Raw genomic sequence first — 26,229 nt, 5'->3', positions numbered from 1 at the left:
TATTTGTAACAACGGTTTACATTTCCAATCAGAAATATTCAGTCAAATCAAGGATTCAATGCTCTGTAGGTGACCAAGTATTTTGGGAGTAAATATACTTGAACATTCAATCATGAGATGGCAAATGGAGACTTTTGAAATGAAATTGATAATAAGTGATCTATGACAGGTGAAACAGTGGCTGTTTAAAGACATTGTAGTGGTCCAAGCCCCCAGCAGAATGCTGATGTAGGAGAGCTTAGCAGCAGTATTTGCTTGCACTTTGAAGCAAGTTTGTTGGCTCTTAGTCATGTGGAAATCAGATTACTGGCAGGAGGGAAAATCAATGTATATGGAGAGTCGTGTCCCCTGATGAACACCAGTCCTTCTATCCCAAATTCAACAGCTCTAATACCTCAGGCTTGAAATTCACATCAGTGAAGCTCATCGACTTGACGATCCCATGCATACAAAACAGGTGTGTCTGCCTCCCAGGATGAGGTGTGTGTTTGATTTACTTCTAATGAGAGAGTACATTTCACTGAAATCAATCAGCTTGGATCTGGGGTTATGTTCAAGTGGTATATGTGATATTAAAAGGAGTAGTATATTGAAGTGTGTATGTGCTTTGTAAAGAGTGGTATGTATAAATGTGGTTGTGTTTGAAGTGGTATGTTGAAGCACTTCTGTGTCATGTAAGAAGTATGCTGAAGCACTTCTGTGTCATGTAAGAAGTATGTTGAAGCATGTCTGTGTCATGTAAGAAGTGGTATGTTGAAGCATGTCTGTGTCATGTAAGAAGTATGTTGAAGCACTTCTGTGTCATGTAAGAAGTATGTTGAAGCACTTCTGTGTCATGTAAGAAGTGGTATGTTGAAGCATGTCTGTGTCATGTAAGAAGTATGTTGAAGCATGTCTGTGTCATGTAAGAAGTATGTTGAAGCACTTCTGTGTCATGTAAGAAGTATGTTGAAGCATGTCTGTGTCATGTAAGAAGTGGTATATTGATGCACATCAGTTTGTGTTTTGAAAAATGTAAGGAAAAGACAATTTTATGGAACTGATTCATGAACATTTGTGTAAAGTATCTTGCATATCCATAACTGTGTTTCTCCTTAAGATGCCAATCGGTTGTTGGCAATGTATGCAGGATGATGTTAGTGAGCATCATGTTGTCCCTGGACCTTTTTACCTCTGACATACACAGGTGACATCATCAGTGGTATGTCATGACATTAGAATTATAGATGTACCAGCACAATGCACTGGGAAACAACTGGGTGAAGCATTACCATCCACAAGAAACAAATAATTTGTTTGGGGAAAATAACATCATAACAACCATTTACATTCCTCAAACACACTGTATTTAAGTCCACACAGTATTTAAGCCCACACTGTATTTAAGTCAAGTACAGGTAGGTAAGATATTACTTTGTTTATCATGAAGAATATCTGTTTTCCAAACTTAAACATAATCATGTGCGCCTGTAATGACGTTGTTGTTGTTGTCTACAAGTCAGTGGTTAAAAACCTGATGTTGCTCCTCACATGACTGGCTGACTGCTTGTTTTAACCTGTTCATGACGGCACAAACAGATGGCCAAGTACTCTCCGGGTGATACGTAACAGACTAACCACACTCTAGGGGAATCTTTCCTTGACGAGAGGAGAAACTTTTTCGGAGATGTAGATCTTTTCCTTTTTTCTGATAAAATTCTTAAAGAGTCAGAATTTCGTCAGCATGTGTGAGATGTACAGTATTTTTTTTTCTACCTGAAAGGTGATGATATCAGACACATTACATGTCATTGGTCTAAGTTAAAAAATGCTGATTATTCTTGATTCCCTCTTGATCATTTCTATATAGTGGACTCTTAAAATATTTCTTTTGCTTGGAATTATTTGCAGAAAACTTGCACTTCTAAGATATAAGATATTGTTGTAGTAACCATTTCATTACTTGAAGTATTGAAAAACATGATCAAACTGTAAATGTGGTCCATGAAACCAAGCGATAATTGCAATGATGTTCTGGCAGAGAAACAAGAGTCAAAGCAATTGCTATTCCTGAAAGCTGTTTATTGCACCAAGAAACAACAGTTAACGACCTCCATTCCTGATGACAGTTTTTGCACTGAGAAACAGCAATTCAGTGTTAGCATGCCTGCCTGCTTAGTGTCATTGTATGTGGTAACATTTACAAATGAGTGAGTAAGTGAGTTTAGTTTTACGCCACACTCAGCAATATTCCAGTAGCTCTATGGTGGTGGTCTGCAAATAATCGAGTCTGGACCAGACAATCCAGTGATCAACAACATGAGCATCGATCTGTGCAATTGACATGTGTCATTCAAGTCAGCGAGTCTGACCAAACAATCCCGTTAGTCACCTCTTAGCAACGAGCAGAGTCGGCTTTAATGGCAAGCATGGGTTGCTGAAGGCCCCTTCTACCCCAGGACCTTCACAGGTCATCATTTACCAACAGTATAGCCTGAACTGTGACTGCATCTCTGACTACCCTACCTACATGATTTCTATGACAGATTTCATATTTCTGCCAACTAGACATGGCAACCTATTATAACAAACTACCCTGATCTGACAGATGCTGATTTCCAAGTGGCAACATGTAACATAACTTGGACAGTCTGACACCAGTCTAAAGTCTGACATGAGGTTTCACCAGTCTGCAGGGCATGCCCCGAAGTTGTTTGACCCATGAAAGGGGCCAGCCTGATACCTGTCTAAAGTCCCGCCATGAGGTTTCAACAGCCTCCATGTCATGACCCAAAGTTATTTGAGCTGTAAAAGGAGCCAGCCTGACATTTATCTAGCGTCTGACATGAGGTTTCAACAGTCTCCATGTCATGACTCAAAGTTATTTGAGCTGTAAAAGGAGCCAGCCTGACATTTATCTAGTGTCTGACATGAGGTTTCAACAGCCTCCATGTCATGACTCAAAGTTATTTGAGCTGTAAAAGGAGCCAGCCTGACATTTATCTAGTGTCTGACATGAGGTTTCAACAGTCTCCATGTCATGACCCAAAGTTATTTGAGCTGTAAAAGGAGCCAGCCTGACATGTATCTAGTGTCTGACATGAGGTTTCAACAGTCTCCATGTCATGGCCCAAAGTTATTTGAGCTGTAAAAGGAGCCAGCCTGACATTTATCTAGTGTCTGACATGAGGTTTCAACAGTCTCCATGTCATGACTCAAAGTTATTTGAGCTGTAAAAGGAGCCAGCCTGACATTTATCTAGTGTCTGACATGAGGTTTCAACAGTCTCCATGTCATGACCCAAAGTTATTTGAGCTGTAAAAGGAGCCAGCCTGACATTTATCTAGCGTCTGACATGAGGTTTCAACAGTCTCCATGTCATGACCCAAAGTTATTTGAGCTGTAAAAGGAGCCAGCTTGACATTTATCTAGTGTCTGACATGAGGTTTCAACAGTCTCCATGTCATGACCCAAAGTTATTTGAGCTGTAAAAGGAGCCAGCCTGACATTTATCTAGCGTCTGACATGAGGTTTCAACAGTCTCCATGTCATGACCCAAAGTTATTTGAGCTGTAAAAGGAGCCAGCCTGACATTTATCTAGCGTCTGACATGAGGTTTCAACAGTCTCCATGTCATGACCCAAAGTTATTTGAGCTGTAAAAGGAGCCAGCCTGACATTTATCTAGCGTCTGACATGAGGTTTCAACAGTCTCCATGTCATGACCCAAAGTTATTTGAGCTGTAAAAGGAGCCAGCCTGACATTTATCTAGCGTCTGACATGAGGTTTCAACAGTCTCCATGTCATGACCCAAAGTTATTTGAGCTGTAAAAGGAGCCAGCCTGACATTTATCTAGCGTCTGACATGAGGTTTCAACAGTCTCCATGTCATGACCTAATACAGAAGAAGTAATCAAATAATCTTTTCAAAAATGTCAATTTTTTCTATTGCCTTTAAAGTTACATTCTGATGTTAACTTGACAGTCAGAGGTCCTAATGTAATTAGCCAGAAGTAACCCTCAAGAGTTCTTAGAAAATGACATGTCAGTATCATGTCAGTTTTGAATGATGGGTGGTAAGGTAATATAGCGAAAGAAATGTCTCATTTCTCTACAAGCAGCATCATGGTGAGTAGGGGTATTTCAGTTTGGAGAATCCAATCAATTAAGCAACATGTTCTCGAATGAATGTTTCATTTAAAGCAAGATGGTTAGGAAAATCTGACAGTGATGGTTTTATGTATGAAAATCTGACATTGGCTGTTTTATGTATGACAAATGTATATGTCTGTGCTAAGGCCAAGAGAGTATGGTGACAACCTTATTCAACCAGCCTGCTAAAGTGTGTAAAACGTAAGGGCGTCTTTTTCACCAGTGCTTCTGTGTAATACAAATTTGTACCTGTCATAACAGTACATAAGTCAGTTACCATAACACCTTAACTAAATTAAAGTCCTAAATCGGACTGCTAACTACTTTTAGAAGAGACTTATTTAGCCAGTCATACAATGATATGAACTGGTTGACTGCATCAGCCTCTTTATAAGTTGGTTATACTGCACATGAATAACTTCACCCTACAGAAGTGCAGTCCAGGATATTGTTACATTGCTGTATACATGATTATACCTCACTCACTGATTTGTATGATGAGGTATCTGTCAACCAGTTAGACATGGTTACCTAACTGCTTGTTCCTAATCAGCAGCAGTTTAGGTTACCAAATGCCGTTTAGGCAACAACCAAATATCTCTTAATAAGTGTATCCACTGATTGTCAAGGACTTGACTCAAACATGTCAAAGCTAATTGAAGGCTCAGTATGATATCTCAGCCAGCAAGTTTCCACCACAGCTGGTGGTTATCAGTGAGTAGTACACCCTGAATACAGCAAACAGCTCCTGATAGTGTGAAGTATCCAGTGAGGGTCAGATCCCGCTCATCAGGGATCCTGCTGATGACAATGGGTGAGTCACTGTCTGAGGATCCTCCTGCTGCTGCTGCATCTCTGATACTCACGCATCCATCAGACAAAGGAAATCACCATCCTTAGCCTTGTTAATTACAGGCGATCTACAGCACCTGGGCCTTCAGGCGACTGATTGGTCCTTGTCAGCTCATTGCCCCATCACCACTTCGACTAGTTCTCAATGAATAGTCAGATGGGGCTGAATCAACAGAGCTCATTGTTGTACTCACTGTCTGCTGGACTGGTGATGTGGTGTAGTGTAATATTTATACACAGTGAAAGGAATTGGTGTTTGTTGATAAGGTTAATAACAGTGTCATGTTTTTAATGCTTAAGTGCTCCTTTATTGTCCTTGTTCTACCATATGAGAGATAATAAGGTGTACATACACGTGATATGGTGGTTCAGGGCATATGAATAGAATTATGGACAGAAACCAAGCTGGATGTAGTGTGACATGGCTGTTGAAGATTTTACACTTACCAGGGTATGAAATAATGCCTGTCTACCCAGCTAGAGTTTTGATGGATGGTCCAAATTCACAGCTAGCCAGCCCCATGGTCTGGTAATTTTTGTTTAATTGTTCCGTACATCTGAGTAAATTCACTTGGTGTTTGGTCTGATTAAATCAATTTTCTTAACAATGATGTTAAACCCCATTTCACCTGACTTAACCATCAGTGTGACACATACACTCATGAAAATCAGTCTGGAGCCACACATATTTTGTCTAATTTAGACTCCTAAGTCAGTAAAGACCACCCCATGGATACTGCTGTTTGCTTCATGCACATCAAATATATTATTATATATTATCTGCTAATGTTTAGGTTGACATTATGCAACAGTTGACAATACTTGACCAAAATGATTAGTGGGAAGGACGGTCTACATACTGGTCTGCACCCTGGAAGCTCCTGAGATAGTAACATTCTCACCATCACAAACCACCAGGCTACCGAAACACTTGTAGTATCAACACAATTGGCCCTAATCACCTTAGTTACAAGACTGATAAAATTCACCATCATCAGAACGCTGAAGGTTTCGAGAACATGTGATGAGTATGGTACGTGGATGTCAGTATGTAACGGTGGTGACAAGATTTGTCATTATGGAACTCTATATCTGCAGTATCTGTGAAGATAAGATGATGAAGACATTTTTCTCCACATGATGACTTCTTACAGATATGTTTTTAGGGATAAAAACAGAACTTCATGGGGGAATTCTGTTTGTTATCTTCTCATACCAGTCTGGACACACAGATGATTTTAAAGGATTCATTGATATGTTCTCTAAAACAAATGTGGAAATAGTGATATATGAAAGGTAAGTGTTTGTGGTTCTACTTACAGATGACAGATGTTATTGATGTAATGGGTTATAAGTGTGTCTTAGGACTCTTTGGGGCAGCTGATGCCTTTGAAGTAGGTATTGACATATATTTTGATGACATTCAGTCTCACTGCTGTGACATAATGTGGCTATAACCTTTTCTCACGATGGAAGAGCTTAGGAGAAAGTTGATCAAGGCCGGGATCCCTGTGATACTGTTTTATGAAGTAGAATCCTAGTGTGATATTGTTCTGCTGTTCTGACAGGCTTACATTTGAGTTCAGTCAGTGTGGTCTCAACTAATTGATTCTGACAAGTCCTGAGGATTAATGAAACAGAATATATTACAAAAAAAGTTATATGGGATCATATCATTTCATCTGACTTCACAAGGAGTGGTTCTGAAATGTAATTTGTGTGGAAATTGCAGTAAGATTTGGCTATCCTTTTCAGTACTGGCTTGAAGAAAGACTTGCAATAGATTATGATGTATACAAATACTGGAGACCTTTCACATCCAGAAAGGGAAGGTATTGCCTTCAGGTTGGCCAAAAAGTTGTCATGAACCAACCCAAGTTTCATTAGTAGCACCAAGCCACACTGTAGTTGCTACCTGAGTGAGACCACAGACCCTTTCTCTCCTTGGTGTGTTTGATTTAGGGCTAATTGTGTGGCACCTCTCTCCACTTTGGACAGTTCTGAGTTGTGGAGGCAGTTTCTATAAATATTTGATCTGCAACTTAATTTCCGTGCTTGTGTTTAAGTATCATTATAGATCCGCAAGTAATCCATCTACTTGAAGTGCTAACCTCACAGTCTTAGGATCAGGGCCTTCAACAGAGAAATTAATCAGTGGAGCTCACCTTGTGGAGGCATTGCCTCAGATTTCTTCTCCATATATTTTTGCATGCTGATTTTTTATCAGCAACCATTATTATCAGGAATGAGAAGAACAAATATGATCACAGGGTGTTTAATGCTGTTAACTATGCATAGTCCTAGTGGACCATCTGGTTCAGTATGCTGCGTGTCGCCACAGATATGTGTTTAAGATGGACAAAGCCATCATTTGTTCATCAGGTAGTGTCCTAACAGCATCATGCCATTAATACCATACCTATTCACACTCATTTCAATAAAGCATGCACATCATTTATACTCTGTGTACCTAGATGTTTTTACCAAGTTGAACAGGTTTTCTTTCAACCCATTTCAAGATTGAGTACCCAAATAGATGTCTGTAATGATCCTGATTCTGTAAGCTGTTGAATATTTCTTCCTAGTATATTCATAGCAGTCTGATGGAATAGCTTCATTCAATTAAGTCCCTATAGTGCTAACAGTTCCATGGTAATTATGCAGATGGGGCCTCCCATGGAATAGTGATATTGCCCAGGCCATTCCAAGTGAGATAGTAGAAATGTACCAAGTGCGTGTTTCAGTGTACATATACATAACAATTTCTCGGGTACCTTCAGTTCATCAACTTCATTTGCTGGGTTGTTTTTGTCACATCAATTTGCAAGGAACATATAAATGAGAAATTTGTTTAAGAAATGCCTAATTTACCCCATAATGTTCAAGGTGTATTTCATTAACCAGTTGTTATAATGTCAGCATATATCTATTGCCAGCATTATTGAAATAATAGCTATGAAGTGTACCAGAAAGGGAAAAGCAGTCCTTGACAGTCTTTGACATTTAATATGAGGAGATAGACTGAACATTTTATCGAAGTTCTTACATAATGCACATGGGTTCCGAAGAGGCCAGGCAAATGGTGTCTACATTTTGGGCTTAAACCAACAAATGTGACTAAGCATGATAGCTTGCTATATATTGCTGCTAACCATATAACTCATAAGTTCATTTAGGGTAATGAAAATTACCTCTTCATTTTGGCTTGGAAAATAAGCACACAGTCTGGAATTACAGAAGGCTGATATCATGGACGTGTAATTGGTACTGCAACATTTTGTTTTCTTCATTTTGGTTAAAATGTTTGAGAAAGCCACTTGGAATATCATCTTTATACATGATGTATTTTAAGCTAAGCCTTCGCTATAAAAACCATAAACATTGATCCCAAAAATGTTGTGACAAAACAGATCTTCAGGAAAGAGGAAAACTCTCTGTTTTTCATGTAAAGAGAATGGAGAATATGGGCAGTGTCTTTAGGAGAATACAGGCTGACTTGAGGATGCTTCCTATTAGGAAGAAAAAGGCTTTGTCACTGCATGGCTCTTGCAGGTAAATAGATGGTGTCTCTATTAGCATCAAACATTAATGGCAGCCAAAGCAGACAGGAAAAGATTCCATTATCATGCAAAGTCTTGCATGGATCACGTTTGTCATTTGAGTGCCAGCTGGAATGGTTCTTGGCTGCAGTGTCTCTGTTGTAAGATTAATTAAGATCATTGTATATGTGCACAATGTTTACGTGTGCTGGAATGGTGCTATCAGGAGAGTAGAAAGTAATAAAAGTATTACTGGAAATTCAAGATGCTTCAGGTGGGTGTTTCCAGGCTCAAGTCTATCAGATCTAAATACCCTCTTCAAACAACCCTAATTACGGAACTTGCAGAAGTGGAGATACTGTCTAGATCCAAGGAGACAGCTGTCCTTTGTGATTTGTGCAATCATACTTTACAAGGCTTTTGTGGAGACTGTGAGATATCATTACTTCTTTCATGCCATCATCTGAAATTGCTAGATAAAACAACAGGATATTTGTTATCTTGGTTTTGGAAACAATTATTGAACAAATAGCTCATAATCTGTATCTTCCAATTTAAACATGTTCTACACAGAAAATGACTTCATGTAAATCTTTGAAAATGTGCATGCTACATATTGTTGCCATTTCAGCATCATCAAAGTCACATTGCTTGCAAACAGATGAAGGTGTTGGTCACAGCTCGTGTGAGTGAATCTGTAGAAACAACCACTGGAAAGTTGGTTTGTGTAGCAGGTGATTAGCTTGCCATGAAGTTAAGTTGTGTAATCTTCTGTCTGCAGAGACTGGACCAGAATTATGTAGACCACAGTAATCGTGGTAGGGAGGATGATGACCAAGACAGACTGTTGCTTTCAACGGTCAGCAAAGTGAAATGAATGGTCTTTATGTTGGAGATTTATGGTGCAAACATTGACCTAGATGGGATATGAAATTGGGTGTTTAAAACAGCCAGATGAATGAGCATCTGGAAAGGGAAGCAACTCCCAGATGATCCCTGACTACTACATCGATGTGTTGGTGTAGATGGAATCACCGGCTGGGTGCTTCTGCCTTCACGTATATATTTATTTTATGAGATAGTGCTCAGAAGGGCAGAAAAACCCACTTTCCCTCATGGCTTGGCTCCACTGATGCAAGCTGTTGTAAGACAGTGTTGATTAAACTGATCAGCCAAAGCAGGCGGGACAACCAGTGTTCCAGCCTCACTCATTCAGTCAGTGCAGTCAGCCTGATATACGGCCAAACAGGAAGAGTGGAAACGAAACTGTATTGTTTGATGTGATGCCAGGAATGCCTGTGTTCTGTCCCAGTGAGGAGATCAATCTCCCAGAAAGGTGATCCCCGATTTACCAGAACATGTCGTAACAGGAGCCTTCCTCAGCCTTAATTTGAATAAATCAATTCACTAAATGAGGAAATTAGTTGCCAGTCAATACACATGTAAAATATCCATGCTCCATGCTCATGAAAGTTAAGCCAATAGCAGTGGTTGTCAAGACAACAAGAAAAGACTGAGACCACCATGCAGTGGTTAATTGAGTCTGGATGAAAACCATATTACTTTGAGGCTAATATGTTGTTCTCGGATCTACTTTACAAAGTGATGACAAATGAAAAACAAGGTTGATTTGATGATTAGAAGTAATAAAATACTGAATATAAAGGTGAAAGTTTGATAGCTTTGTAGAAACATTGTATAACAGTCCAGTAGCTAGGGAGTGGTAGTGATGGACAGGGTACTGGGCCTTTGTGATTTACAGCAACTGTATCATGATGCAAACCAATGTTTCTGACATCCTCCTGCCATGCTGTTTGTATCACTTATGATACATTGGCCAAACATGAGGAATATGTGTATTTGAGAGATTATATATATCCACCATGCCATTTGTGCAGTAAAACTTTCAAGAACCATCTCGTGTCAAGGAAAGCATGTTTGTGTTTTTTGGTTATTTCTGTAAAAATACATAAATAGTTTTTTGGGTTGTTCATATGAACGTTCTGTGAAACCTAAGGTTTTATCTAAATGTCCTTTACACTTGCTGATGCAGCTTTTCATGTCAGTAGCCAATGTCCCATCTCACACATGCATCTGTTGTGATTTGTATAAGCAGTGATAAGGAGTACATTCCCCTGGTTGATATGTTGGTGTCCCACCTGTTCTGCACCTACCACTGCTGTGACTGGTGTTCCGGTTCCCAGGGCTGGCAAGGGGGGAGGGACCCAACAGCAGGTTGGCTTACTTACACAGAGTATTCTATATCATAACACACAGTATGATGTTTGCTGTCATCTCACTGTGTATGTTTGGGTATCACCAGCCAAGCAGACTGAAGTTCAGGTCATCACATGTTGGACTGACAGGTGTTCACAAGTAAGGAATGAGTGTTTAGTAGCCTTGGCCATGCTTTATGGGGTAGACTTTGGTTCCACTACACCGAAAACACACTAGTCACACCATACTGATAACACAATAACCCCACCATATTGATAACATGATAATCCCACCATATTGATAACACAATAGCTCAACAGTACAGATGACATGATAATCCCACCATACTGACAACACAACAGTCCCATCATACTGATAACATCAAAGGGGCCCACCTAACTGATAACAAAAGAGTCCCACCATTCAGGTAACACAAAAGTCCCATCATGGTCTTAAGACAATAATCCCACCATAATGATAACATGAAATGGCTTGTACATATCAGCATGATAAAAACTCTTTCAAGGCTTGTTTTTTTTAAATATTTTTTTCAAAATGGCAGACCCATACTCTGAAACAAGATTGAAATTATTTCTGGTTATATGTTAATGTTTACTTTGAGCTATGTAAGCTGAAGGTTGTCTTCCTTATTATTTAGAGATGCTGATTCATTGCCCAGCATTCTACCAGTAGTCTTTTCTGCCAACTTCAAATGTTATTTACACAGTGTTGATGCACTAGTTTTATGGTTTTTTTCTTTTTTCTGTAGAATCTAACTCTTTAGGTCCATTTAGCTATCCATTTCAGATCTTTTCACTTCAATGCTTGGCAAACATTTAAAGTGAAAAAATATGAATTTGAAACATTGGTTATCACTGAAATCAGGCCTTGTAACAACCACATGTCAAAAGCATTCAGTGAAATGTACATTTAAGCCTTTGCATGTCATTTGTTCTGGCTCATTGTCATGTCACGTCAACATGAATGAAATGCACGCCACTGCAACTATCAGGGTCCTCAATTCCCTGGGCTGGAGGAAGGTAGTCCTCCATATGGAAAAGTCATCCCAAGTCTTCACATGTCAGATAAGCCCACTGTTAATTCCTGAGGAAGTCATTACATTTGTTTGGACTGGAAATAGCCCCAGGCTTGTTATGATTCGCACTTAGGTGTCAGTTGTTAGGGCTCAGGAGAAAAGTCTGATTTGATCATGGAGAAAAAAATAGAAACTGAAACTGACTTCTGGAGCAAGGAATAACTCAAAGAAATTTGTGTTGAAGAAGTTGGGATTTGAGCCCTCTCAGGAATAATACCTAGTGACTAGTATTACTTCAGATCCTTGTTGTTAAAGCAGACTCACTCAAAGAGATTCCTTCTCAAAGAAAGCAGGTACAGGAAGCTGAGTAATGGTGCTTCTGTTTGATATTGAAAACCTGATAGACCAGGACAGACTTGTGTGGTTCACTGGAGACATTGGTTTCTTGCTTTGTAGTCTAGAGGCAAACACTACATTAGGTCTGTGGTTTTAATTATGTACGAAAAGGGAAAATTTGTTTCTGCTTTTAATGATATATCATGAGAATTTGACTTCATTACAAAACATTTTACTAGTAGTGTATGATACTATTTTTATTTTTCATTGTGTATCCATCAGTAGTAACAAAAAACGATCTACAAGTTTTATGAAGAAATATGTGTGACACAAGATATATTTTGGGCAGAAAAGCAGATGACTAATAAAAAATCACTGACAGATCTGGAGAGAAGTAGCACTCAATAACTGGGTAATTACTTGAACTAACGCGGAGTCACGCCAAGTTGAATGTCAATGTGTCACAACATTTGATGTCTATACTTTAAACTCAACTTCTCTCCAGCATCGTACCATGCCGTGACAAGCTTGTGTATTCCTCTGGAAGCATGCTGGATGACCTGTCTGAGTAATCATCTGTTTACTTAAAAGCTGTCTGACATTACAAACAGTCCCAGAAATTGAATTTTCAGATTGAGAATTTAAAAAATAGTTGATGAGAAGTGACGGGGTCCCTGGTTTAACAGCAGATGGTAAAGTGGCAAAAAATAGATTGACTTGTTGGGACTGACAACACTTTTTAAACACAGAATTAAATTTCATTCACTCAAGGAGGCAAAGTTGCAAGCTTTTTGTCCATCCCAGTGTAGCATTCACTCACAGATTCTGCAGATTAGAAAGATTTTTAGAAGAGGATCCATTTTGGACAGCCAGTTTTCATTAACATGACAAGATGGCTCTTCATGAAAAGTTTTACTCAATGGTTGATTCTTCCTGTTTCTTGTGATAGATAAATTATCATTTCATTTCAAAGACAAGTACTTTTGGGAAACAGTAGAGGCACCACTAGTAAAACATTTACATTAATTTGATTTGTATTTCATCCTTCTTGGTCTTTTTGTACATTTTTATGTGATTAGATTCACTACAGACATCTTTTGCTTTGGTACCATGCAGGGGGCCAGTCTGTTTCAATTGGCACCAGTTGAGTAATAGTCCAAGGGCGCAGTGACTCAGGCCAGATTTAGATTGGAAAAACAGAGACTCATAATGACATAACATTTCAACACTTCTGTGGATCCTTGTTCTTTCATTATGAGATAAATGAGGTAAACATTTTCAAAAACTGATATTTACTAATTAAAACCTTCCTGTTTGTTTGATATAGCATGATTTCTTTCATGTACGCTTCCCCTTTCATTGATGTGTGACCAGATAATGGTCACAAGGCTAGTTTAAATACTAGATCTGTACACACAACAGGACTGCCTGATTCTAGCTGCTGTTATATTCACTCTCTGTAGTGAACATTGGCTTTGCATACTGATGTGCTGAGTGTGATGCTCCTCCCTCAGTGCCTCAGATGACTGCAGATCAACACACCTCTAGCAGGCTTGCTGTCACAGCAGTGATAAGCACTTGATGGGCAATGTGCTGCATCTTGTCATTGAGTACAACAATGAACAGGACTTCAGATTCTGGGAGATGAAGCTTGGCTATGGTTTGTGTCACCAAAGAGCTGAATGCTGCTGTACAGTTTATTTGCTTATCACCAGAGACAGTCTCAAGTATGGTTCCGTGCATGTGTGATAACTGACATATGGCACGTGCATGTGTGATAACTGACATATGGCACGTATCTGAGTCAATACAATGTCAATCGTTATTCTGCTGCATCATCAAGACAATAAGCATGGGTTCAGTGCTACCTGTCAGAAGACTGATGAATGTGAATGTTTCATGTCATGGATGGTGGTCTGTTAATTTGTTGGTCACTAGGATTGCTAATGCAGGACACCTTGCAGTAGAACAAATGTAGAATTACTGGAACAAGTACTACTGACATTATTCACATTCACATGTTTCAATGGTATTTGCCAAAACTCCATGTGAGCCATATAGCAACCTCTGTTGACAAGCACCAATATAAGTTCAGATTGTCCAAGGGGAAGAATACCATTGTGTTAGTCAGCCATAATATTGACCAGCATGTGATTGATGAACTCTGTCATGGAAACAATTTGCTGTCTCAGCAAACAAGCTTGGACAGAGAGAAAAACAAGTCTTCCAGAGCATGCTATGGAACAGAGATAACCAGCTCCTGGAGGTGTGAGTGCTGTTGCTGCTGTTGCTGCAACAGCTGGGTAGTGCAGGAGGCAAGGGGCCTGTGTGGAGAAGGGAGCGTGTTACAGCCAACAGACATGTGCTTATGTAGCATGCTGTGTCTTGTCAGGACACCTTGTAGCTGTTGTTTTTCTGCCTTTTTAGGTGTAGTGATTGATTATGCGTGGTACAGCTGTGTAGTGATAGAAAATACATGAAGTAGTACATGGAAAATATTTTCAGTGAAGCAGATAGGTTTACAGTCAGATGTATGTGGTGATGTGTTGGAGGGATTACTACATTTCCACTCATCAGACAAATAACAAAGCTTCATGTGTTTTAGGCAGATTTTAGTGCAGAGGTAACATAAATTTCTGTGCCACTTTTCATGATTTGCTTTTTATTTGGCCTTTGTTCTTTATTAATGAAAAGAAAAAGAATAAAAAAAGAAGTCATGCATTCGAAAGAATTCTCTTTAACCAAAACAAATAATAATGTATTTGGTTTGTGCAATATTGTTCATGTTTTGAAAATCTCATTCTTTTGAAAACATTACTCTGCTGAAAACATGAAATATTGCTAAATTATTGCTGTATTGGTATCAAAATGGAGAGAAAAAAACCTTGACTTGTACATTTCAATGAAACTTTAACTCATAGTAGGTCATGTCTTGTTACTCTCTCCCTAGTGGCACCTGAGCTCATATGGCCAAACAAGACCTCTACTGCTTATACCAACACCACAGGCCAGACAGGCTCAGGGGGCACAATGACAAATAACACAGCTTTTTCTCACTTGAATACATATATACATACCACAGTGAATCATTAGTTTTAAAAATATAATTCAGTTTATCCCCTGTTCGTTCATTCATTCATTCATTCATTCATTCATTCATTCATTCATTCTTTCATTCATTCATTGGGTGGGTGTGATTTAGAAAGATTCCTGAAATTCTTTTTTAAATGAATAAAATATAAATTTGGAATGTGGCGATTCTATTTGATTTCTTTTAAAGATTTTACTATTACTGATAATTCTGAAAGTCATTATTGTGTTGTGAAGGTTATTAGATTGCTGTTCATGGTTGATAGAAATGAGAAAGCATTATCTGGAACATTAAAAGTTATGACATTTTAGTAATATTGCTTGAATAAAAATGAGATATTTCATCCATATAGTCAATACTTTAAGACTTAATTAACTTGAAATGGCATTTCTAACAAGTAATCACACATTCCTTTGTTAGGTTTCTGCAGGCTGATGACTAGCTAAATCCACATTAACTTACTCTTTATTGATTATTGCTGCTATTTACATACTTGAGTAATGATACTCACAGACTGGGACAATACCCTACAAAGCTTGACACATGCATATTTAAACACTCTACTGGAATATTGAATCAGTTGGCTTAAGACTGAATCCACAATGCAATTAAAGAATTTTTGGTTTCTTTGTTCCAGGATATCATCTCTCCTTTGTTCCATATCTTTAGCTGCTAATTTGGGAAGAAAATGTTTGCCATTTAAAGACCTGGAGATGAAATATTCATTTGTGATGGTTTAGAGCCTTCCAAAAGTCTCTCCTAATTGGGCAGTGCAAAAAGGCAAGATGGTAACTGGATCTGTAAATGTTCATAATTATATCTACAGCCTATGATATTTGAAATTAAAAATAAGTTTTAAATTAGGGGTTTTTTTTGTGTGTAAGCTGAGAGTAAATCTGGGGTAAGCAGTTGATATTCGGACTTGTGATACTGATGGTTTAAGTATTTTCTGAAAATAGAGTGTCTGGACTTTCTACTAGTATTAAGTCATCTTGTGTTGTAGTTTTACTGGGTTGGTGTTAACCTTACAGTGAGAACATCCAGATTTGATTGTTGACATATGCACTAATGAAAAGACAATGTGTGTAAAGAAGTGATTTGTTATGGCCTCATCTCAAGAATTTGTGTCAGTTTTCTTCCCGATGGTTATACTCTCAGACATGTGAAGAAAGACTTGGTTTAATCTTCATGCAGGAATTGGAAATCAATGATCTTAGATGAATGGTCTTATTCATTGTATCTTGTATTGGTTTTCCAGGAAAACATTCTGTTTCAAAACACTTTACTATTGTCATAAGATCACATCCATTTTGTATTGAATCCCAAATGGAATAACATTACACAGGGTTGAAGTGTCCAAGGGCTCTGCCACATTATTGAATTTTTTCCTGTTTCAAATATTGATAACCCATCACAACCATTTCCACCAGACTGGCGCCAACGGACACAAGAGTCTTTTATGATTCCATTAGGGAAGCCTTGTCGGGTGTGGCAAAACCTGCATGAGATTTGTCTTTGTAACATGCAATGTCTGAATTAATGGATATGAATTAATGACCTGTCCTCTTTGTTTGCAAGGCAAGCTAAACGTTTGTTCATGATTCCAGACAATTTGTCCTAGAGGCCAGGAACCTAAGTCAGTGGCTGTTATTGCTCTGTATATGTTATGGCAGGGAGGGGTCATGACCTTATAACTTTTCAGGGGAGAATTTCCTCCCATTTGTTTGCCTTTAGTACAGTGAGATTTATTGCTGGAATTGTCGGAAGTTGCCACTGGTAATGCAGATTGTCTAGTATGTCTAGTCTTAGAGAAGGGTTTTCTGTCAGTGTGTGGGTTGGAGGACATATTGGTTTGACAGAATGGCATACGTTGTCTGGTGTGGATGATAATGCAGTATATTTATGCAAGGTGATAACTGTAAAGGAATATTGCAGACATTAGTCAGTGTGCAAACAAATTCTAATGTTAATGGCGCAGGATCATTTCCACACAGCAAACTTGTTTCAGGGATGACTGAACATGGTTTAATGTTTTGTTGTCTGGAAACCAATGTGCAACCATTTGGAGATATCTTTTGCATCATATTTTGTAAGATTTGGGTTTGGAAGGTCTGAAATGTAGGAAGTTTTTGGTGTATTCTGTTGCTTGAAGATGAGGAAATAACCACCTCTTTAATTATCCTTACTATCAGTCAGTCAAGTGAACTTGTGAACTGATTTTGCAAGCAATCTATGGGTTACATATTGTGCATTTTAAGCATTCTCTCTTCAAAAGACTCAGAACTAGTTAAAGCTTCACTGATGATTGCACTCCCAGCTTGCACAAGAGGTTCAAAGTGTAATTTTGTTGTGGCTGCGGTATTAAAAAATGTATTTACAGCCTTCTGTAATTAATTTTGGATGGAAAATGTGCGTGCGTGCGAGCGAGAGAGAGAGAAAGAGAGAGAGGTGCTGCACTTAACAATATACAGCAGTAGTGAAATTTGACATTTCTTGTATTTCAACATGCACGTTATAATTTTTAATATCTTAATAACTTTGATTTTTTTTTTAAATCTCGAGTTCATTTAAATTAAGCTTAAACAGTAGGTTTTAGTCCACAGTATTTTTGCAAAACTTTTTGTTAATATCATCTCCATTGCTGACTACTTAATTTGTCTCTGTTTAGATTTGAACCGTTGACCTCATCACCAAGTAAGCTAATATACGATATGGCACAACTTTTTACATATGAAGCTTAACAAATGTTGTATGCAGCCATTAGATAACTTTTACTGCACATGTGTCTGACATACATAAGTTGAATGCTATATAATAAGAATATAACGTCAGACATATCTATTTGCGACATTCAAGGATTTTGTGAGTTGTTAACATTCATAGCAGATATTCTTGCAGGACTCGCATTCATTTGTCATGTTTTCTTCAAAATGTATGTGTGAACAGGTGATACAAATATTTACTCAAGATGTCCAATAAACAAGACCCGGAGAATCCCTTTAAGAGCACACCATCAGGTGGTTTCTGTGTGCTGTCAACACATGAACACATGCCAATCAGATAAAAGAACTTTGAACTTATTTTCGGCAGATACTGAGCCTAAATCTTCTTATGACTTTCTCACCTAGCATCCATTTACATTATCAAGACAGGAATTGGCATCACTGGAAAATACCTACTCACCACTGGCAGGATGATAAGATGCTTGAGAAAGGCAATTGTGATAAGACACTTGTGTGGGTTGCATGGCAGGGGGGAGGGGGTGGTGATGGTTGTTTCCAGGCTGTATTGTGTTCATGGTGGGTGAAAGTGGCGGTCATGTTGTGGTTGGTTTCACTAACAATATCTCATGTCCCTGCCAGTATTACGCTGCCTTCTGTCTACTTCTTGTGGTTGTTGGCAATGCAACTTGGTGCATGGCGTAAGCAGAGTATCATATGTTTGTGTTTTATATGGTTAAAGAAGTTTTGATACACTAGGTTTAAAATAGGATTTGTTGTAAACAGTTTGATGGATCGCATTTCTTTTGTCATCAACATTTGGTGTCAGTATGTGCATATGAATAGCTGGTTAAGTGTATAAATACAGAAATAGAGCTTCAGGTCTTCTGTATACAGATATGATGCCATCTTGGAAGGATTGTATCATTTCACATTGATGGTTTGGGGCATCATCACCAGCTACAAGCTAGTAGTATGTGAATCAGTCTACAGAACCTTTATGAATATTAGCTTCACACATATATTCCCTGGAAAGATGTTGTTGCATAAGGTCCCACAAAGTAGTTGTAGTATGTTGAATGGGATATGAATTTCACAATTGTTAGTAAATGTACTGATAATGATGATAAAATGACTCCAAGCTTCATTAGGTTGGCTCCATGCAGAAAATATGGTACCATAAGTGAGCTTACTGTTTCTCCCTAGAAGTTAGGTCTGCTGCACGTTAGGATAAATATGAATAGTACTTATAATTCACTAAGCAATAAAACTGGTTTTCTACATAGTATATATTCTCTACAAGAAATAGACTGAGTTTGTAATAGGGGTCAACCCTAGATAACTGATTGGGTTTGTTCCCTTCTCAAACACAAGTTTATGGTTGGACTGCCAACTGAGTATGTTGTGAAATCTGTCTTATAAAGAGACAATGTAGAGAGAAATGTTGTCTAGAAAATGTAGCAAATCTAAATTTCCACAGCTTCAGGAAGGATATGTCATGGCTCTTTTTCGTTATAGCTTGTCTTTTTACTCTGTACTTTTTTCTATAAAATATGTTCATTTCAGTTCAGACTAGTTGCTAGTCTACCTGACACCCTGATCAAATCTATGTGACTGGTTGATGTCTTTATTGTTTATTGGCCACCACTGAGAAATGTCTGAAAATGTAGCTTGCTACCCTTCATCAGCCATTAGAGGTTGCTGTAGTGTTCTAGTGTTGCTTTGTAAACACTGTGTCAGAAAAAATAGCATTACATTTGTGATGGTTATGTCTTATGTGTGCAGTTTTTAAGTTTGTTTGACTTATTGGTGGAGTTTGTTCAGATAAAATAACAAAGCCGACCAATGGTTATGAACTCTCACTGTTATTAATTTCCAGATAGCTTGAAATGGAATAAGATGGCGGCATTACAAATTGATATGCATTGTTACAGAAATCTGATGACTAATGTATAGCCTCACCCAGATGTGGAGAAAATATGTTGACATTTGATGGTTTGCAAATATTAGATTCAATAAATGAAATGATTTGTTTAACTCTGAAACTTCAGACAGGAGTCTCTGAATCCATGTGAATGTGTATTAATGTTTGAGTCACATTTACAACTTATGTCATTTATCATCTAGTCAGAGTTTTGCAAGGATATTAAAAAATATTGTATGGCAAGTCAGGAATAACCAGGGAACATAAAATGGAGTGCTATGGTACACTACAAAATCAATAGAACAAACCATGGACCCGATGAGACCTGACACACGAAGAAGATACGGATGCTGACTGTTTGCACTGATAAATGGGCCCCAAAGCATAGGTCCACCCTAAGGCAGGCTGCTGCAGATAGGGGATGGACTGTGTGGGTCCAGCCTGCTGATGATGGACATGGTGGCTTGCATATGCAGATTGTCTATCTGGTTTCTTATCTGTGCTTTATGAAGTACTGGCTACTGACAGTGATAATAGAAAGGACTGTAGGGTTGTTATGGAGATCAGAATCGATACAGACACTTCTTGCACTGATTTATGGCTAACACATAATAGATATTTTTCATTTTCATAAGAATTTTTTATCAGTCTGCTCATGAACAGTGTCTACTTAGTCATTATCATTGGACTCAATGTTGAGTATCAGCAAATGAAAAACGGTGTGACATGACAGTGGTTGACTCTGGACAACAACAGCAGACAAGTTCTGTGAAATGACAGTGGCTGACTTTGGACAACAACAGCAGACAAGTTCTGTAAAATGACAGTGGTTGACTTTGGACAACAGCAGACAAGTTCTGTAAAATGACAGTGGTTGACTTTGGACAACAACAGCAGACAAGTTCTGTGGCTGACAGTGGTTGACTTTGGACAACAACAGCAGACAAGTTCTGTAAAATGACAGTGGTTGACTTTGGACAACAACAGCAGACAAGTTCTGTGGCTGACAGTGGTTGACTTTGGACAACAACAGCAGACAAGTTCTGTGAAATGACAGTGATTGATATTGATGAACATCAGCTGAAATACTCTGTGAGGTTAGTGTTGTCTGTGTTAAAGCATCTGAGAAAGGACCTGAGCATGGTCAAATAGCAGAAGAACTCATGCAGGGATGAAGGCCTTGTCTCATTGTACATTTGGCGAAGTTGGAGCCTCCCCAACACAATACACATTACACTACCGAAGACAGTTCTTTAAGAGTGTGTTGTTACAGATATTGTCATATAGATACACACCAGGTAGCAGTGTTTGCAGGCATCATGTATAGTATTGATCATGGTGTACGTTCATTCAAATTAGAAGATGTTCTGTTTAAATGTCATGCTGATGCATGAAAAAAAACACAGATTAAAATCTATATTTACAATAGAAGCAGGCTGTTGCTTATCACTTCAGTGGTTTTCTGTGTGAACTGTAATGTGTTATGGTTATGGTGGGAGCATGGATGTGGAAGTGCATGACTAAGCTGACAGTATTTTTGTGTTCAGCCTCAGATGACATCACATTCTTGTGAAATCTGGAATGTCAGTAGAAAAGAACATGGTGTTAAGGTTTGTATTTTGGTGTCATCTTCATATCCTGTGATGAACCACAAGGTCAGCAGGATTAACACCTATGGAGACACTTGAGAGAAGTACCCGCAGCACAAGTGATAGTCTGGGAGGGGTTACTTGTAATAACAGAAAGTCCTCCAATCAGCTAGGTGTACATTCGGTGTAGCACTCAAACAATAGGTTTCCTGTTTTGCTACCACAACATAACCCTAAAGTGTGCTTCTCACTGTATATTAGGTCATCTCTTGTGTTGCCAGAATAACAGCATTTGAGGTTTTTGTTTTGGAGGAACAGGTTTTACTTTTCGTTACTAAGACCACTTCCCAGGTTTTACTTTTCCTACCTTGACATGAACATCAACATTCAAATGATACGTGAGTGTTTGAAATCAATTGAAAAATATCGATCAAGTTAAATTCACAAAAAAAAATGTTTATAGTTACTGTCATTATATTGATTTTACACACACTTCAGTTACTGTTTTGTAGCTTCATTAAATGATCATCTATATTGTAATTACCCATCATTGATGGTATATATGTTAGAGAAAACACTTCTCCTTGGTTTTGGTAGACCATGTAAAACCATCAGGGTCGGGAAATAGCTCGGGATTCATGGAGCACTCCATGGATTCATGGAGTCATTTAAAGAATATTGGATGTGTAGTTCAACATGCCCTGTAGTGAGCTAGGAAGACAATGGAAACATGAGAGCAGCATTATTCAACTGTTCTTCAAGCACACACATCATAATCCACCCTTCTGCACTAGGAAAACATGGATCCCGCCTGTTAAGTGCCTAGTAAAATATTTCATTCATAGAAAAAAATTTTTTTTTTTTTCATGATTACCATCAACTTACAGCCCCTTATGGTACAATTCTTGTACATTTATTATTCCTATCTGTGGATTTGCATCATAAATAAGAGGAACAACATTGCATGAAATATACATGGTGCCATTGCCCAGGGACTTGAGCAATATGTAGATGGAGGCAGCGGAAACGGATAATCCCACCCCATGTATCGCAGTGACTGATGAAGTTTACAGGAGGCTGCTAAGTGTCCTATTGAGAAAAAGGTTCAAAGAGTTTGGGTGATTATATTTGTTTTTTAGCATGAAACTGTTCTTCATGCTAGGACAGTGTGGTAACATGAGATGTGGTTGTTCCATAAGAGTGAATTTCATAAGGCTGGATTCAGCTCATACATTGTTGCTCTTTGATGTGGTGTGTTGTTGAGTTCTTGAACCAAATTTTCTGAATCAAATTGATCCCTGTGAAATGTTATTTGCCTGACTAGAACTCTAGGAAGACTGTTGTAATCTGACAAGTTTTGGTGGTGCTTTAGGATCAGTAGCCATGGGTCAGATGTTGAATGGAGGTGAGCTAGCTCGACATTGATGTGGTCAGGTTTTCTGTGCTGTTTTTGCTTGCCAGACAAAGTCAAGTAAAACTGGTAAGTTAGTCTAGGGCACACTTCCAAACAGTACTTTTTATCAAATATCAGTTCTAAAAACAACTTTGCCTCCTGCGTTTTTATCAGGAGCAAGATTATTTTTCTTCACATTTACCTGGTCTTTGAGCATCCATTAGAGGATTTCACGACTTCAAAGTAAGATGCTGTAAGCAGTTCTTAGTAAATCTAATATTGCTTCACAAGGTTATTACATGCACTGTGTTGGAGAACGGCTCTTATCTGCTACAAAAGCAGCTAAATGGATTTCCAACGTTGTGAATGATGGAGGAGGGATAGATTGTAACAATGAAACCACTGAAATCAGATATTCTGGAGGTAATTTTTGGAAGTGTCAGTGCATAGATGTTATTAGACTATATGGTGCTGTGAGCCATCCCTTACAGGTAATAAGGAAGTACAGTGGTCTTCTGCTTGCTTGGACTGTTACAATAATCTTCCCACAACCTGGGATTAGAGAAAATCATCTAAGGTACATGTTACACAGCATCTGTTGGACTAAAGTTGCTGTTTCTTTTTTATAGATAAGTATTGTTATGTTTTCTTGAAACTCTACTTGCAGAGTCGTATGATCTGTATGCAGCCAACATAAGACACATACCTGAAATGAAGGGACAGAATGAATGTGCAAGAGACTAGTTTGTCTGTTGACCTAGCAACATGGACAGTCAAACACTGTGATATCCAAGGTTTCAGTATGTTATACCCTAGTTATTTAGGGAAGTCAATACAGTAAAGGAAGTGTGGTGTTAAGCATGGGTTTCATCATGGACAGTCAAACACTGTGATGTCCAAGGTTTCAGTATGTTATACCCTAGTTATTTAGGGAAGTCAATACAGTAAAGGAAGTGTGGTGTTAAGCATGGGTTTCATCATGGACAGTCAAACACTGTGATATCCAAGGTTTCAGTATGTTATACCCTAGTTATTTAGGGAAGTCAATATAGTAAAGGAAGTGTGGTGTTAAGCATGGGTTTCATCATGGACAGTCAAACACTGTGATGTCCAAGGTTTCAGTATGTTATACCCTAGTTATTTAGGGAAGTCAATACAGTAAAGGAAGTGTGGTGTTAAGCATGGGTTTCATCATGGACAGTCAAACACTGTGATGTCCAAGGTTTCAGTATGTTATACCCTAGTTATTTAGGGAAGTCAATATAGTAAAGGAAGTGTGGTGTTAAGCATGGGTTTCATCATGGACAGTCAAACACTGTGATGTCCAAGGTTTCAGTATGTTATACCCTAGTTATTTAGGGAAGTCAATATAGTAAAGGAAGTGTGGTGTTAAGCATGGGTTTCATCATGGACAGTCAAACACTGTGATGTCCAAGGTTTCAGTATGTTATACCCTAGTTATTTAGGGAAGTCAATATAGTAAAGGAAGTGTGGTGTTAAGCATGGGTTTCATCATGGACAGTCAAACACTGTGATGTCCAAGGTTTCAGTATGTTATACCCTAGTTATTTAGGGAAGTCAATATAGTAAAGGAAGTGTGGTGTTAAGCATGGGTTTCATCATGGACAGTCAAACACTGTGATATCCAAGGTTTCAGTATGTTATACCCTAGTTATTTAGGGAAGTCAATACAGTAAAGGAAGTGTGGTGTTAAGCATGGGTTTCATCATGGACAGTCAAACACTGTGATATCCAAGGTTTCAGTATGTTATACCCTAGTTATTTAGGGAAGTCAATACAGTAAAGGAAGTGTGGTGTTAAGCATGGGTTTCATCATGGACAGTCAAACACTGTGATATCCAAGGTTTCAGTATGTTATACCCTAGTTATTTAGGGAAGTCAATACAGTAAAGGAAGTGTGGTGTTAAGCATGGGTTTCATCATGGACAGTCAAACACTGTGATATCCAAGGTTTCAGTATGTTATACCCTAGTTATTTAGGGAAGTCAATACAGTAAAGGAAGTGTGGTGTTAAGCATGGGTTTCATCATGGACAGTCAAACACTGTGATATCCAAGGTTTCAGTATGTTATACCCTAGTTATTTAGGGAAGTCAATACAGTAAAGGAAGTGTGGTGTTAAGCATGGGTTTCATCATGGACAGTCAAACACTGTGATATCCAAGGTTTCAGTATGTTATACCCTAGTTATTTAGGGAAGTCAATACAGTAAAGGAAGTGTGGTGTTAAGCATGGGTTTCATCATGGACAGTCAAACACTGTGATGTCCAAGGTTTCAGTATGTTATACCCTAGTTATTTAGGGAAGTCAATACAGTAAAGGAAGTGTGGTGTTAAGCATGGGTTTCATCATGGACAGTCAAACACTGTGATGTCCAAGGTTTCAGTATGTTATACCCTAGTTATTTAGGGAAGTCAATACAGTAAAGGAAGTGTGGTGTTAAGCATGGGTTTCATCATGGACAGTCAAACACTGTGATGTCCAAGGTTTCAGTATGTTATACCCTAGTTATTTAGGGAAGTCAATACAGTAAAGGAAGTGTGGTGTTAAGCATGGGTTTCATCATGGACAGTCAAACACTGTGATGTCCAAGGTTTCAGTATGTTATACCCTAGTTATTTAGGGAAGTCAATACAGTAAAGGAAGTGTGGTGTTAAGCATGGGTTTCATCATGGACAGTCAAACACTGTGATATCCAAGGTTTCAGTATTTTATACCCTAGTTATTTAGGGAAGTCAATACAGTAAAGGAAGTGTGGTGTTAAGCATGGGTTTCATCATGGACAGTCAAACACTGTGATGTCCAAGGTTTCAGTATGTTATACCCTAGTTATTTAGGGAAGTCAATACAGTAAAGGAAGTGTGGTGTTAAGCATGGGTTTCATCATGGACAGTCAAACACTGTGATGTCCAAGGTTTCAGTATGTTATACCCTAGTTATTTAGGGAAGTCAATACAGTAAAGGAAGTGTGGTGTTAAGCATGGGTTTCATCATGGACAGTCAAACACTGTGATATCCAAGGTTTCAGTATGTTATACCCTAGTTATTTAGGGAAGTCAATACAGTAAAGGAAGTGTGGTGTTAAGCATGGGTTTCATCATGGACAGTCAAACACTGTGATGTCCAAGGTTTCAGTATGTTATACCCTAGTTATTTAGGGAAGTCAATACAGTAAAGGAAGTGTGGTGTTAATCATGGGTTTCATCATGGACAGTCAAACACTGTGATGTCCAAGGTTTCAGTATGTTATACCCTAGTTATTTAGGGAAGTCAATACAGTAAAGGAAGTGTGGTGTTAAGCATGGGTTTCATCATGGACAGTCAAACACTGTGATGTCCAAGGTTTCAGTATGTTATACCCTAGTTATTTAGGGAAGTCAA

The 26,229-nt window shown here is 38.4% G+C and overlaps 1 protein-coding gene across 1 annotated transcript in view; it reads left to right on the top strand.

Moving 5' to 3' along the window:
- LOC137257597 (uncharacterized) overlaps nucleotides 1-26,229 on the top strand; it is a 106,246-nt gene that overhangs the window by 46,448 nt on the left and 33,569 nt on the right. The window lies entirely within an intron of this gene.

Source organism: Haliotis asinina, chromosome 12, assembly GCF_037392515.1.
Source record: "Haliotis asinina isolate JCU_RB_2024 chromosome 12, JCU_Hal_asi_v2, whole genome shotgun sequence".
NCBI classification, from domain to species: domain Eukaryota; kingdom Metazoa; phylum Mollusca; class Gastropoda; order Lepetellida; family Haliotidae; genus Haliotis; species Haliotis asinina.
Note: the sequence above shows the minus strand (reverse complement) of the source record. Positions and strands in the feature narration are given on the sequence as shown.